Below are 14880 nucleotides of genomic sequence, written 5' to 3' on the forward strand. Positions count from 1 at the left end.
GCGCCCAGCCCCCGCCCCCGCCTCGCTGGGGCCGCAGGGGCGCCGCCGGGACACCCGCAGCGGGGACGCGGGGGGCGCGGGGGGCGCGGGGGGCGCGGGGGGCCGAGGCAGGCGCGGCTCTGAAAGGGAAAGCGAGTCACCGGGACCGCCCGCGGTCCCCCGGCGCCACCGCCGGGCCGGCTGTGTGTCCAGCGAAGAAGGGACGCCGGGGGCGCGTGCAGACCCGGAGCCCTGGGCCCTTCCACGTCCAGGAAGCAGGCCGAGGCGGCGGGGCGGGCCGTGCTGTGGCTGGGGAGGGCCCGGGGGCTCTTCACCCCGAGGGCGGTCTTGGAACGGCTGCAGGTTTCGGCCAGAACAGAGGATTCCTGCCAGGCCCGCCGCTCACCAGCCGTCCTGAGCCCAGATGCGGGGCCAGCGCCCAGCTCCTGGGGTGGCAGCCCCTGCCCGCCGCGGGGCTTGAGCTGTGCCGCCGGCGTGTGAGCCAAGCGGCAAAACAGGTAGGGCGCTGGAGGGGCTCGGGCGCAGGGCTTCAGAGGGGGGCAGGCGTGCTGGTCTCAGTGGTTCACGGTCATCAGGGACACACGCTCCTCCCATCCTCCTGTGTAAGATGGCCCCAGCCACCGGAAGCATGCTGGCGGGGATGAGGTCTAGAGCAAGAGAACAGACCCAATGACTTTCTGTCTGATGCAGGGAGATTTTCCAGAAGCCTCGTCCCTCAGCAGATTTCTCTTTCCATTTCAAATGACCCCGAATTAGAGCATTCTCCTGAGGGCCCTGAATTAGGAAGAGGTGAGTCAGGTGCCTAGGGCACAAAATCTAAATCTAGGGGCCAGCCCCTGCACCTGTGTGACCCTCGGGACCACAGCATCCTCATACATTGCACCCTAGGTGCCTCCCTTTAAAAAAAAATTTATTGAGATAGAATTGGTATATGATATTCACCTTCTTAAAACATACAGTTCCGTGTTTGCTGGGAGCCTGGACACTGGCATCTCCTGATGAGCCTGGCAGCGGTGGGGCCAGAGCTTGGAGGAGACCCCAGGACACAAGAGCAGAGGGCTGGTGCATGGATCCCTGAGGTGCTCAAGGATGCCCACCAACAGCGGGCACAGCCTGGGAGGGGAGCCGTCCTGGGTACACGGGGAGGGCAGGACCACTCAGGGGCACCCCAAACGCTCCAGGACAAACACGGCCTTCTGAGCCGCACCCATCACACCTCTGAGGCCTCGGCTACGCCCAGCAGCTGCAGGTGCTCAGCACCAGTGTTCACAAACCACCCAGCACACAGTTCTTTTGCCACTTCAATGGCTGCACTCCTTTGACCACCGATTTAAATTAAGGCAAGGTTGGTAGAAAGGAAGAAGGTGCGTGGACAGCCAGTGTACCTCTTTCTGGAGAAGAGAACGAAATGCTGCTGGTTTTGTGGTGCCTGGTGGGGCGAGGGAAGCCGAGCGCCAGTGCTGAGCGCCGTGTGCAACCTTGGACAGTGCTTCTCAGCGAACTTTCCAGAAGTGGCCCTTGGCCTCCTCAAACAAGCCAGTCGTTCCTAAACTTCAGAGAAAAGATTCCGAGGCGTAACTCTCCTCCAGCTTTAATCTGGGAAGAAAACTTAAATGTTACTTAGCTTTTCTGGATTTGTCCAGGCTCTGAACTTCTCAAATGTAAGTGCCTTTTCCACCTGGCAAAACAGAGTCGAATCTTAAAATCCAGACAACAGCCCACGCCCACCCACACACCTGTTACCCCCCTCTACTCCTCATCTCCCGACCCCAGAGCACTTGGGCGCTGAATTTGGGTCCAAGACAATCCGCAGACTTTTTTCTTTATATAAACACACCAAGGCTCTTTCCAAATTCTCGGGTTTTCCCTGACCTGTGGACACAAGTGTTAAACAGCTAGAAAACATCCGAGACAAGCAGAGATTTTAAAAAGAAAAATTTGCCCTAACCTCATTTAAAATGTTTCTTTAATTTCAAAAATCTCACAGCCAATTGCTGTACTTATATTTGTGTCATACACGTTACCGTGAATCAGAAGATGGTCTGACAGAGGAGGGACAAAGTCTCAACTCAGGAATCCGACTGGAGAAGAAAAGGGCGTCCGGGATCCCCAGAACAGGAAGGATGGGGTGCTTCCTTCCGGAGAGGGGTCTCGGCTTCTGGCATCCCTGTTTGCCAACACACACCAACTACCCGCCTGCCCGGGAGTTAGTGTCTAGCCGTCTGGGAGTCATGCCTTGTTCTACGTCCACAAGGAAGGAGGAAAGGAGGGAGAGGGCTTCAACTTGCATCTGGGCCTCTCGTGCCACGTGGAATCCAGGTGGACGCTTCTCCCAGTAACAGCTGCTTAGACACTAGCTCTAGTCCCAGCCTCTCCAAATTTTCTTCTAAGCGGCCATGGTAGATCTCATTCCTGATCCCATAAGTGAATAGCCTTCTGATCCCAGGAGGAGAGGCAGGAATTCTGCAGGCCCACCTCAGCATCCTGTGCAGTGACGACCTGGACCTGGTCCTGCCCTCCTACCGCAGTGAGAGTCCCTCCTTCAGCTTCCGAGGATTTTGCAAACCAGTTGTTAAACATTTGGTAACCTCAAGTCAGCCCCGGTGAGGGCATTTATGCCCAGAACCAGCAAACACGGAGCAGGGCTTCCTCCCCCGCCCACACCCCCAACACCTCTGGGTTTGCTGAGCCAGTTTGCCCTGGAGCCTGCAGCCCCCTCCTGCAAGCTTACTTTCTCTGTCCTCAGCTCTCTGCTTTTTCTCTCCTCTAACACAGATTTGAGTGGCCTGTGCGTACCAAGGCCTGAGGAACCTTCCCTCCCATCCAGATAATATCCCCAGGAATAGAAGATGGATTTAACCAAGGATGAAAAAACAGAGCTCTCAATATGAAAACGCTTTTCGTTTTTTTCTCCCTCTCCTCCCAATGAAAGATACACAGGGGACGTGAAATCCTTTCAGCAATAGATTAAAAATCGAGAGATTTTGAAATGTTATTTATTTTTCCCATCAAAATCTTTCTCATCTTATTGTCTTAAGTAGGGTTGTATCTGGAAAGTATTTCCGTATCTGGTTGGATGTTGTGTCCCAAAAAAAAAAGAAAAGCAAGGCCCCAAAAGGAAGCACTTTTAGGGGATCTTCCAGCACTGTCCAGAAGGGAGGAGGTTTAAGTGTTTCTCAAAGTCCCTATTTCATGATTGGACAGGCCCAAGAGAAATAACAGAGTTGTGTTGCTGGCCTGAAAATCTGGCAAGCACGGACGAACAGGCCTCACTAACCGGGTCACAGCCAAGGTCAGTCCCTCTTTCCCTTGTAATGTCCAATGAGGCCGACATGTCACGCTGGCAGCCCTTCCTGTGTCATTTACGGGTTTCATTGGCAAAACACAGGTCCCGCGGCTCTGCCTGCGGCACTCAGACGTGATTTCTCAGCGGCCTACGAGGAGCACACATGAGTTGGGCCCTATTCTGCAGAGCCTTCCAGAGCATTGAGGACCTCTTTCCCCCTTTAACACGTTTCTTCCATGAGTGCCCACCCAGGTCGTGTGCGCCTGCAGAGACCTCTCGGCCCCTCCCACGCGCCCGGCACTGGCCGGGCGCTGGGCACCCCGCTGGGGACACGACCTCTGACCTGATGTGGCTCACAGTCTCACGAGAGGCACCGAAAGTGCCCATGAGAGGTACTTTCTAGATGTTATGAGAAAACCCGTGGTGGCAGCCACACCCAAATACCCCAAGAAAATCCCCGTCAGACACAACTCCGGGTGGACTTTCCGGAGACCCTTCTGTCTTCCCCACTAGACGACCAGCCGTAGGACAGCCTGACCCTCCTTGACTCGTTTTGTGTCTGTAACATCAATCAGTGTCTGAAACATATTTGTTAAATGATTTTGAGCCTTCATAGGGAGATGTGGTTATCAAAAAATGTTATAGCTCTTCCATCAGACAGAGAGGGAAACAGCATTTTGGATCCGGGTCTTCCCAGCAACTTAAGAGAACAGGGAGCAAGGAGGGTCCTCCAGGAAAGGCCTGGGAGGTCTGGGTGGGTGGGGGAGTGTCGGGGGGTGGGGGGTCGGGGAGGGCACATGGCAGGGAAGGAACCTCGAAATGTAAGTTAGGCCAAGTTAGGAAGGGCCTGCACCCAGTACTGTGAAACTCGGAGATAAGTGCCCGCCATTCCTTGGTTTCAGATGTAAAGTATGTGGCAGTTGCCTCCCCTCCCCTGCTCACCTCCTGCTCTCAAATATTCTAGCTTCTGTAGAAGAAAGAGGAGGTGGAGGGAGGAGGAGCCACGTGACCAAGAAGGTGGCGATGCGTCCCTGTGTCCCAGCACTCCCCAACATTGAAGGAAAGATCAGGTTGATGTTGGAAAATGAACATCAGTTAACCAGGAGATTCCTGGAGTCACCAGTGCTCGTCCGGGAAGACCCAGCCAACGCAAGGACCCGGTACCACCCCCCGTGAGATCAAGCCCAGAGCGGGGCCCTCCATGGGATGGCACCTAGAGTCGTGATGCAGGATGTCCTGGAGTCTCGCAGAAGAACACTTGGCACTGCCGCCCAGGCGGAGGGCAGGATCCCCCCGTTGGCTCAGTAATCTCACAACACCACCACCCTGCATGTTACATGCAGAAATGATTTGACTTTAAGCATTGCCTTATGGAGGGGTTTTTCTGGACCAAGACATTTTATAGAAGCTACTCATATTTAAAGCTTCAGTTTCACGAAGAGATTTTTATTTAGAAAGACTGTTTTGTCAGTGTCTGGATTTATGAGACACAGGCGAGGACCAGGCGGACTTGGAGAGACCAGTTAAGAAGCAATTAAAATGGTGGTGGAGAAGATACGGTGAGACTCTGAATCCAGGCAACAGCGGTGTAGCTCAGAAGGGGACACATTTCAGAGATCTTGGTGGGGATGGGGGACCTGCGCAACAACCGAGGTGATGTTGGGGAGGACCCAAGGTGGCGCTTCTGCAGCACGGTGGGGAACAGGGAGCCAAGGGGCGGATGGCACAGGTTTGGCTGCAGGAGGATGGACGTATTGGGAGTGACACCAGGGAGACAGGTATCAGAAACAATACAAAAAGAAACAATGTTAAAATTCAAAGTTGTAGTTGCAGACGTGTGTCTCTAAGCACACGTTTAAGGCACTAGAGGATTACTTCGTTCTCTTCTCTTCTGTCGTTTCTTTCAGTTTCCTTTTCAGGGCTGTGTGAACACTACCTCCTGACAGCAGTTCCATGTATTTGCCCCACAGAGCTGGTCGGCAGTTCTAAGAAAACACTGCATGTCTCGTTTGTCAACTTTGTTGAGACGTGATGGGGACCTTGGTGACCGTCTCCACCTTTGTTAACAGAGAATAACCCCACCGGCTTTGAGCATCACCCACTAATCCCCCAAAGAGCAGCCTCACGCAGGTCTCTGTGCTGAAGGTGTGGGGGTTCCTTCACGACAAGGGGGTTGATTTCCTCGTCCAGCACAGCGTTTCTCCAAGGCAGCACTGTTGACATTTGGGACCAGATGACCTTCCTTGTGGGGGCCTTCTTCTTTAGCAGCACCCCGGCCTCCACCCACTGGACGTCAGCTGCACTTCCCTCAATTACGACAACCAAGAACGCCTCCAGAAATGGCCACAGGTCTGCAAGGGGGGACAGTAGCCCCTGGCTGAGAACCGGTGTAGCAGACTCACTCAGGCCAGGAGAGCGTGATGCCAGGAGACAGAGAGACACAGAGAAAAGTGAGCGCTTGGGATTGAATCTGACATGGCCCAGGGAGTACAGGAAAGAGCATAAATAAAAATGAAAATGTTTCATCAGTAATTTTACAGAAGTTCCCCAGACCCGACAGTGATTATGTGTCAAGTCAGAATGAGAATTTCAGTTGTTCTGTATCCTCTCCCACCCCCACCCCAGCCTGGCGACTACATCCGCCAGTGAGCCGGGAGAAGGGACCCCAGCGAGCCCCGGTTGGGATCCACGGATGCACTTCAGGGGACCGTGCACACACCCCAATATTACTTATTATTAATTGTATTACATATTAATTATATGTATTATATTGATCTACGTTAATTATATTAGCGTTGTACAGATGGCAATTTTCTAGGACACCTTCACCAAATCGTCAAAGAACCCTAAAACAGAAAGAGGCTAACCCCTTCCCTAAGGTATGATCATCCGTACACAAGGTCACAAAACCTTTCAGAGCAGTGAACTATAGCCCCCTAAATACTTCCGGAAGATGTAAGGTCGCATTTGCATTGGGTCCTTCTTTCACCATGCGTGCTTACAAAAAAAGACCCGTTTTTCACAAAGTTCACTTCAGCTGCATTTCAGTGTTAAGTCTACTTTTAGCCAAAGTTTAAAATAAAACAAGGTTGAAATCCTTGGTCTTTTTGTAAACAGAACTGTAGTCTTAACCTTACTTATCAGAGATGCAATTTTGCTGTAACACACGGAGGCTCTTGACCAGAGAACATGACTCGATGACTTGATTTCTCCCAAGACCCTGGGAAATGTCCTGTCCTCCACAGCTCAGCTTTCTACCCACGCCTGCCCTTTCTCCATCACCATGGTGGCCCTCCTGCCCCCTGCAGGCCCCACTGGCTCTCATGAGCTGGTGTGAAGGTGTGGAAAGACCAGCTTTACGGAATCACAGGAGAAAACGTGCCTGGTGCTTCCTGTGCAGTGGGCACGCACCCCTGGGCCATCTGGGCAGCTGTGTCTCCTTTTGCTCCCAGGAGACCATGGCCAGGGCAGAGAGAGGCTCAGGGGCAGGAAAAGCAAGTTTCCCGAGCTGCCCTCCTTACCCAGCATTCTCCAGAAGCTGATGGCAGAAGTGCCACCCTCCACACAGGCAAGTCTGTGGTCCTGAGGACCTTCCCTGATGGAAGGTCTGGAGCCAAGCCTTGCTGTAGTCACCTGGTCATCAGCACCCCTGCCAGTGGACGCCGGGTGTGGTCAGCAGAATAAGGGCTGCCCGAAGAAGTCCATGTCCTGATCCCGCAAACCTGTGACTGGTCCACCTTACGTGGCAAGAGGGACTTTGTGGATGTGGTCAAGTCAAGGATCTGGCGATGGGGAGATGGTCCTTATAAGTGAGAAGCAAGGGGGCCAGAGGCAGAGCAGGAGAGGTGAGGACTGAAGGAAAGGTCAGAGTGACATGGGGCCAAAGCCAAGCGAATCAAGCGCCTCTAAAAGCCAGAAAAGGCAAGGAAGTGGGTTCTCCTCCCCTAGAGCCTCCAGAAGGAGCAGCCCTGCCCACCTGTTCTGAACATCTGAGCTCCGGGACTGTAAGATAATACGCTTTGGTGGTTTTCAGCCAGGAAGTTCGCAGTACTTTGTTATAGGAAACAAATACACCTGTTTGTTCACAAGCAACCTGGCTGCCTGGGCTCGTGACTGGTGTCCCTGGGCAACAGGACCCCTGAGGGCTGGAGACCCCCCTGCCCCTTTACCGCAGTGGCCAGCACTTCTCGGAGCCGGCACCAGACATGCTCATCTCTCAGACTCTCACGAACCCATGCTGGGGGCCGTGCAGGTGTGACCCCGCTTGAGCTACAGGGAGGTCACTGATGAACCTGCCGTGTGATTCCAGAGCCTGAACCGCTACCTAACGCGCCCCCACCCCACCCCCACACCCCCCAAGTGCTGCTGGCTCGCCTGCACTTTGGTGTCTGGAATATCATCACAGACAGTGCTCTACCAATAAAGAAGGGAGTCTCTGCAAATAAAAACTACATTTCGCTCCCGATGTCATGTGGAAACAGCTGGGCAGGTTTCACCAAACCTGGAGGGCGGGTTTGAACCAGTCTGACCTAAAATGGGGCTATGTGGAAAAGATAAACTTTACTTTGAATCTGGGGAACCCCAAAGAGACACCCATTTTTTACTTGAGTGGCTGAAACCGGGCTGGGTGGCCTCCGTGGGTGCCTGGCAGGGATGACAAAAGCCAAGCTGGAATCCGCAGCCCTGGGGAGGGCACTTCCTCCAGAGGTGCTGATGGGGTCCAGCCACTGTGACTCTCCCAGTGGCTCCGACGTAGGGGCCCAGGTAAGGACCCATCCTTAGGTATCCTGGAAAGTAGGAAAAGGTGCCCCGGAAGAAGCTTTGTTATGAAATCAAAAGTCATTACAGTTTACTCTTGGTTTTTATAAGCTTAGCAAATCACTGTAAGTCCAGCTCTAATGGTTGTTTGCATTGAGCCTTACTTCATAAGAGTGGGGTGGTTTTTTGACTGTGCTGCCACTGAATACAATACTTAATTTCATCCGTGCACGCCTGCTTCCCTGAGTCGCTTGCTTTGGAGGACGTTTTGGGGAATGAAGACAAATCACCCCTGATCCCATAACCTACAAGCTCTTTTTCTCTATTATTTTATCCTTTTGATAACGCATGTCTATTTTTAGCACACAGTTTTAAAGCCATGTCAGACATAGATTGTGGTAAGTATGCAAAAAAAATACATCATCTTAACCCTTTTAAGTACAGTTCGAGACACTGTAGCATTAAGTATATTCCCATCTTCGTGCAACCATCACCTCCGTCCTCTCCAGAACGCTTTCCATCCTGCAAAACTGAAACTGTCCCCACTGAACACTAACTCCCCACTTCCCTTTCCGCAGCCCCTGGAAACCAAACTTGACTTTCTTTCTCTCAGAAGTACCTTCCTTTTTCCAAGGCTGAATGAGCTTCCGTTGAACGTGTAGCCTGCATTTTGTTTACCCATTCATCCTTTGAAGGACACTTGGGTTGGTTCCACCCCTTGGCTGTTGTGAATAGGGCTGCTGTGCACACGGGTGCACAGGTGTCTCTTTTAAGACCTGCTTTTTTTTTTAAGAATTTTTATCGAGATATAACTGACACACAATAAACTGCATGTATTTAAAGTGTACAATTTGATATTTTTTCTTATTAGCAATGTATATATGGCAATCCCCATCTCCCAGTTTTAAGACCCTGCTCTTAATTCGTTTGGGAACACACCCAGAAGTGGGATTGTGGCTCACATGGTACTTCTGTGTTTAATTTCTTGAGGAACTGCCACGTGGCTACAGATTCCTTTTCATCAGCAGACGGATCACCACCGGATGTTCGCGTTTCCCAGCGGACAGCAAGGTGCTGGGCATAGCAGCTTTGACACTGCTCCTTTGAGCCTGGGGAGGGCCTTCTGCATCTCTGGGGCAGCACGGGAGGAGAGCAAAGTGGGGTGGGTGAGACTGAGGGCTGGAGCACAACTGCTTCAACCAGAGCAGCTCCGCTGTTCGACGTTTTATTTTAAGCCTCCTCCTAAAAATCGTTTGAGAGCGAGGGTCTCACATTAGAAAAATAAAGTGTAAAGGCCACTCTCTAAATGTATAACAACAGCCCAAACCAGTACAAATTGTTTTCAGTTTTACAAAAGTGTATGTCAACCAAGAGAGTACAATGGTGGCATTGTTTGCACAGCTGTGCCCGACAGTAATCGGTCACTGAGCCTCTCCGGAGCCCCGGCTGCACGGGGGCCACGGGGGCCCAGGTGGGGGTGGCGGGCCTGCACTGGCTGCAAGGCTGGCCCGGGGCCGTGGGACCCCCACCCCCACCTTACACCTGAAGGCACTTCAGGAAATAAAGGGCTGGGAGCCAGAGATGTAGAGTCACCTTGGAAGCACTGGGCCCACGGGAGGGTGTGACAGCAACCAAAGAGACTCCAAGAGAGAGCGAGTTCGGTAAAACAGACGTGACAGAGGCACAAATAGAATGTGCATCTGACCTTCCTGAGCGTGAGCTCTCTGCCACCTGGATGAGGCAGGCACAGACCTGGGCCGGTGTGTGCGTGTGTGTGTGCGTGTGTGTGCGCACGTGAGATTGTCCTGTCCGACAGGTGAAGGGATGGACTGCAGGATCCCGTGCATCTCAGCCTCGTGTTTTAGCCGCTGTCAGGCGCTCGCGGGCGTCCACGTCTGGTCTCTCGTCCTCCTCGTCCTGCATCTCACGTCCTCGCCTCCATTCTTTTCAGCATCCAGGTGCTGGTCCGCAGCGTGGTCTGTCCCATCGTCATCTGCTCCAGGGGGATGACACACAGGAGGGCCGCACGCACACACACGTGTGCCTCTGGGGTGCGTCCAGCTCACACCCGCGTCAGCAGGGCTACAGGAGGTGACGGAGTGCCCCCATCCCCCCAGGTCCTGTTTGGACGGGAAAGCTTTCGAGAGGGTTGGAAGTGTAAACAGCATGGAGCCGTCCCAAGAAATCTGAACGGGAATTCATTTCAGCACAACAGAAAACAGGGCCCGTGGGCGGAGGCCACGGCACTGCCGCAACATAAATACCCTGAGCTGTGGGCAGGTGGGATTTCCAGCCACAGACGTGAACTGGCATCGTTCACAGCAACACAGGTGGACGTGGAAATGGTGCCACTAAGCGACGTAAACCTGACAGAGGAAAACAAGTGTTACACGCCGTCACTTGAGAGATGGAGTATTTCCTGCCATATCAGTAAATAAAGGATGTCACAGCCATCAGTGACTGCAGCCACGCAGATGGTGAGCTGGTGAGCCCTGAGGGAACTCAGGAAGGAAAAGAACCCCTGCCACCTGACAGCCTTCAGACGGCGGCCACTCCCTGCGGCGGGCCCTGAGGGAACTCAGGGGTGAAGACGCGCGCTACTGGCCCCAGAGAGCGGAGGTGGTATCAAAGGAGTGATTTCCGTGACGCTTACATCTTCTCACACGTGGGAAAGCACTAAATTCCTTACCTTGGAATATCTGGTTTTCTTTAATTTACAGGAATCTTCTGACGTCCAGACTGCCTGCCCTTTGTCACAAAACCCCTGTATGCCCTGGGTCCCCCCACCTCCTCGGAGGTGTTCTCTCAGGGGTACTTGAGATGCTGCCTCCTGGGCTTGAAGGCCTAAACATTCCCGCAAACAACACATAACGCTCAGCTTTTAGGTTGTGCATTTTTTTTTCAGTCAACACACTTATATGTGGAATTCAAAACAAGGACACAGATGAACTCATTTACAAAACAGAAACAGACTCACAGACACAGAAAACAAACGTATGGTTACCAAAGGGGAAGTGGCGGGAGGCAGGGGTAGATTTAGAGATTGGGATGAACACGTACGCAGCGCTGTACATAAACTAAGCAACAGGGGCCCACTGTAGCACACAGGGAGCTTATGCTCAACATCTTGAAATAAACTACAATGGAAAAGAATATGAAAAAGAGAATATATGTATGTATAACTGAGTCACTTTGTTGTACAGCAGAAAATAACACAACATTATAAATCAACTATACGTCCAACAAACAAAAAAAACCCAGCCAAAATAAATAAATAAAATCTGACACTTTAATACAAAAAAAAAAAAAAAAAAGGAATTGGCATCAAACTAGTTTTCCTTGTGAAACGGATAGGTATGGTTTCAGGGGGCTCTGAGGAGCCTGGTCCTTTATGTCTCAGTGCAGGAAGAATTCAGTGCGAGGCCAAGTGGCAGAGAAGTGATTTCTCAGAACAGGACCCTTGTGAGGTCTCCACACGGGCGGGCGAGCAACGCGCTGCCCCGCGTACTCGGTGGGTTCCATTTTTTATAATCAAAGGAAGACGGGGACGGGGACAAGGCCTTCTTTGTCTTTCTTCAGTAAATGTCACGTGTCCATAAATGACTGTGTTTGTGTGCGCGCAGAGCACGGGCTGGGGGTCACTCACTTGACGATACCACTGGGCGGATTGTAGGACTTATTTTCCACTGTTGTGTTACTGTTTTTAGGACATTGTGTGAAGGGCATGTTTTGGGAGTCAACTCCCTGAGCTCACTGGGCAGGATGCAGGCCTCACACTCCTGTTGTTTTGTTGTCTGGGGGCAGGTCTCGTGCTTCTGTTTATGGTTTTGTGGATACTCAAGCTAGTTTGATTTGGCTGTGAAGCAAGCCAACCTGGCCTTGATGCTGAGCGACTTGTTCCGCTGTGTGAGTCCAGCAAGCCCGCACTGTTTCAGGATTTTCTTGAGGGGTCCTTAATCCTACTGTGGTCTCCCGAAGTCCCTTAAAGTTCCCTGCCTATCTGCGACGGGGCTTCTAAGCTGACGATTTGATCACCCTACTCAATCCCATCACTTGTGCAGGTGAGCAGATAAGGCCCGGACAATTCACTCACTGACAGTTTTCACAGAGCGAGTGGCAGGTCTCAAAGCAAGGCTTCTGCTTCTCAGCACATGGGCGCCCCACCCCCATCCCCCCGGGCAGCCGTGCCCGCCCCTGAACTGCCCACTCCACGCCTTGCCGTCAGCGAGTTTATTCAAAGGGCGCACGCAGACCCTCCCTGCACGTTTTGGGGGATGAAAATGAAAACGAGTTGCCGTAGGTCCTGAGCCAGAGCTCAAAGCCCAGGTGAGGCCAGGCAGGGGACTGCAGGGAGCCCAGTGAGTCAGGGTTCTGCATCTTCAGGCAGAGCAAGCCTTGGGGGAGGGCGAAAGGGCAGGGGTTTTCGTGGTTTCCTGCAAGAGATGTGCTGAGGGCAACGTGGTCCCTTGATCTGCCGTCCGGAAGGCCATGCAGCGTTGTAAACCAAGTTGGATGTGAGCACTTTGGAGTTTCAGGAAAGGCAGCTGGGAGCCTATCTGCGACCAGTGCTGGGGTCTGGGGACCATGGGCTGCAGGGAGAACGGTGCAAACAAAGAACAGAGCGCTTGCTCACCACCAGGTCTACGAGGATCAAATCCCAGACACACACCGCCAGCCGACCCACCGTGCACGCTGACCGGGGCTCAGGAGGAAGACGGGGCAGGCACTCTGCTTTGGAAAGACAGCCTCCCTAGATAGACAGACACATACCTCAGGAAGAATTGTGACAACCCCAGATTCCTGCACCTTCCCACACAGAGAAAAGCACTAACATCACTCACTGGAGATACCTGTTCTTTGTGACTTGCTAATCCTTTACCAAGATGTGTGCTTCCTGCACTCATTCCCGGAGCCAAAATCACTTATAAGCTATCTTCTCCCCTCCCTCTTCAGAAACGTCCCCCGAAGTTACTGAGAGGTGGTCTCCCCAGGCTACAATCCTCATGAAGGTCCCTGAATGGAACTAAACACTAATAACAAACTATAAGAAAGGGAAATTAAGAAAACAATCTCATTTACAATTGCATCAAAAAGAATAAAATACCTAGGAATAAATTTCATCAAAGAGGTGAAAGACCTGTATACTGAAAACTATAGTTGATGAAAGAAATGGAAGAAGACACATAAATGAAAAGATATTCCATGCTCATGGATTGGAAGAATTAATATTGTTAAAATGTCCATATGACCCCTAGCAATCTAGAGATCCAATGCAATCCCATCAAAATTCCTATGGTACTTTTTCCCAGAAAATGAACATACAATTCGCAATTTGTATGGAATCACAAAAGATATTGAATAGCCAAACAAATCTTGAGAAAAAAGAACAGAGCCGGAGTCATCACACTTTCTGATTTCAAGCTATATTACAAAGCTGTAGTAATCAAAACTGTGTAATATTGGCGTAAAAACAGGCACATAGATCAATGGACGGAATAGAGATCCCAGAAATAAACCCACACGTATATGGTTCCTTTACAACAAAGGAGCCAAGAATGTACAATAGGGAAAGGATAGGCTCTTTAATAAATGGTGTTGGGGAAACTGGACCACTTTCTTACACCATACACAAGAATTAACTTAAAAAGGATTAAAGGCTTGAACATAAGACCTGAAATCGTAAAACTCCTAAGAAAACACAGGTGATAAGCTCCTTGACATCGGTCTTGGCAATGGCTTTTTGCAAATGACACCAAAAGCAAAGGCAACAAAAGCCAAAAATAAACAAGTGGGACTGCATCAAACTAAAAAGCTTCCATACAGCAAAAGAAACCACCAGCAAAATAAAAAGGCAAACTATGGAATGGAAGAAAAATATGTGAAAATCATATATTTCATAAGGGGTTAATATTCAAAATGTATGAAGAACTTATATAACTCAACTGCAAAAAAAAATCTGATTAAGAAATGGGCAAACAGAAAACAAACAAAGAAATGGGCAGAGGATCTAAACAGGCATTCTTCCAAAGAAGACGTACAGGTGGTCAACAGGTACATGAAAAGATGCTCAACATCGCTCATCATTAGGGATGCAAATCAAACCACAGCGAGCTGCCTCCTCACACCTTCAGGGAGGTTACCATCAAAAGACAAGAAATAACAAGTACTGACAAGGATACGGAGAAACGGGAATCACTGTGCACCGTCGGTGGGAATATACGATTGGTGCAGCCACAATGGAAAACAGCATGCAGCTTCCTCAAAAAAATTAAAAATAGAACTGCCATATGACCCAGCAATTCCCCTTCTGGGTATCTACCTAAAGGAAGGGAAATTACTGTCTCGAAAAGGTATCTGCACCCCTATGTTCACTGCAGCTTTTTAAATAATAGCCAAGACATGAAAATAAGATGGATGAATGGGTAAAGAAAATGTGGTGTATATATATGTAATAGAATATTATTCAGCCATAAAAAGAAGGAAATCCTGCTATTTGTGACAACAGACTTTGAAAGCATTATGCTAAGTGAAGTAAATTAGACAAATACTGTATGATCTCACTTGTGTGTGGAATCTAAAAATCAAAAACAAAGAACACCAAGCTCATGGATTCACAGAACAGACTGGGGGGTGGGGCACGGGGTGGAATGCAGCAAAGTGGGTGAAAGGGTCTAAAAAGTACACCTCCCAGTGGTCTCCACCAAAGTCTACAAATAAGAAATGCTGGAGAGGGTGTGCAGAAAAGGGAACCCTCCTGCACTGTAGGTGGGAATCTAAATTGGTGCAGCCACTATGGAGAAGAGTATGAAGGTTCCTCGAAAAGTTGTTTAGATTTT

At 50.8% G+C, this 14880-nt stretch overlaps 1 long non-coding RNA gene across 1 annotated transcript; it reads left to right on the forward strand.

Annotated features, from left to right (window-relative positions):
* The first annotated feature begins 106 nt into the window (after positions 1–106).
* LOC130832093 (uncharacterized) lies at positions 107–7632 on the forward strand. The gene is made up of 3 exons (XR_009048187.1): positions 107–497; positions 2776–3678; positions 4251–7632. It is a non-coding gene; the product is annotated as an uncharacterized LOC130832093 (long non-coding RNA).
* The last annotated feature ends 7248 nt before the right edge of the window (positions 7633–14880 follow it).

The sequence above is a fragment of the Hippopotamus amphibius genome, chromosome 11 (genome assembly GCF_030028045.1).
Source record: "Hippopotamus amphibius kiboko isolate mHipAmp2 chromosome 11, mHipAmp2.hap2, whole genome shotgun sequence".
Classification (NCBI taxonomy): domain Eukaryota; kingdom Metazoa; phylum Chordata; class Mammalia; order Artiodactyla; family Hippopotamidae; genus Hippopotamus; species Hippopotamus amphibius.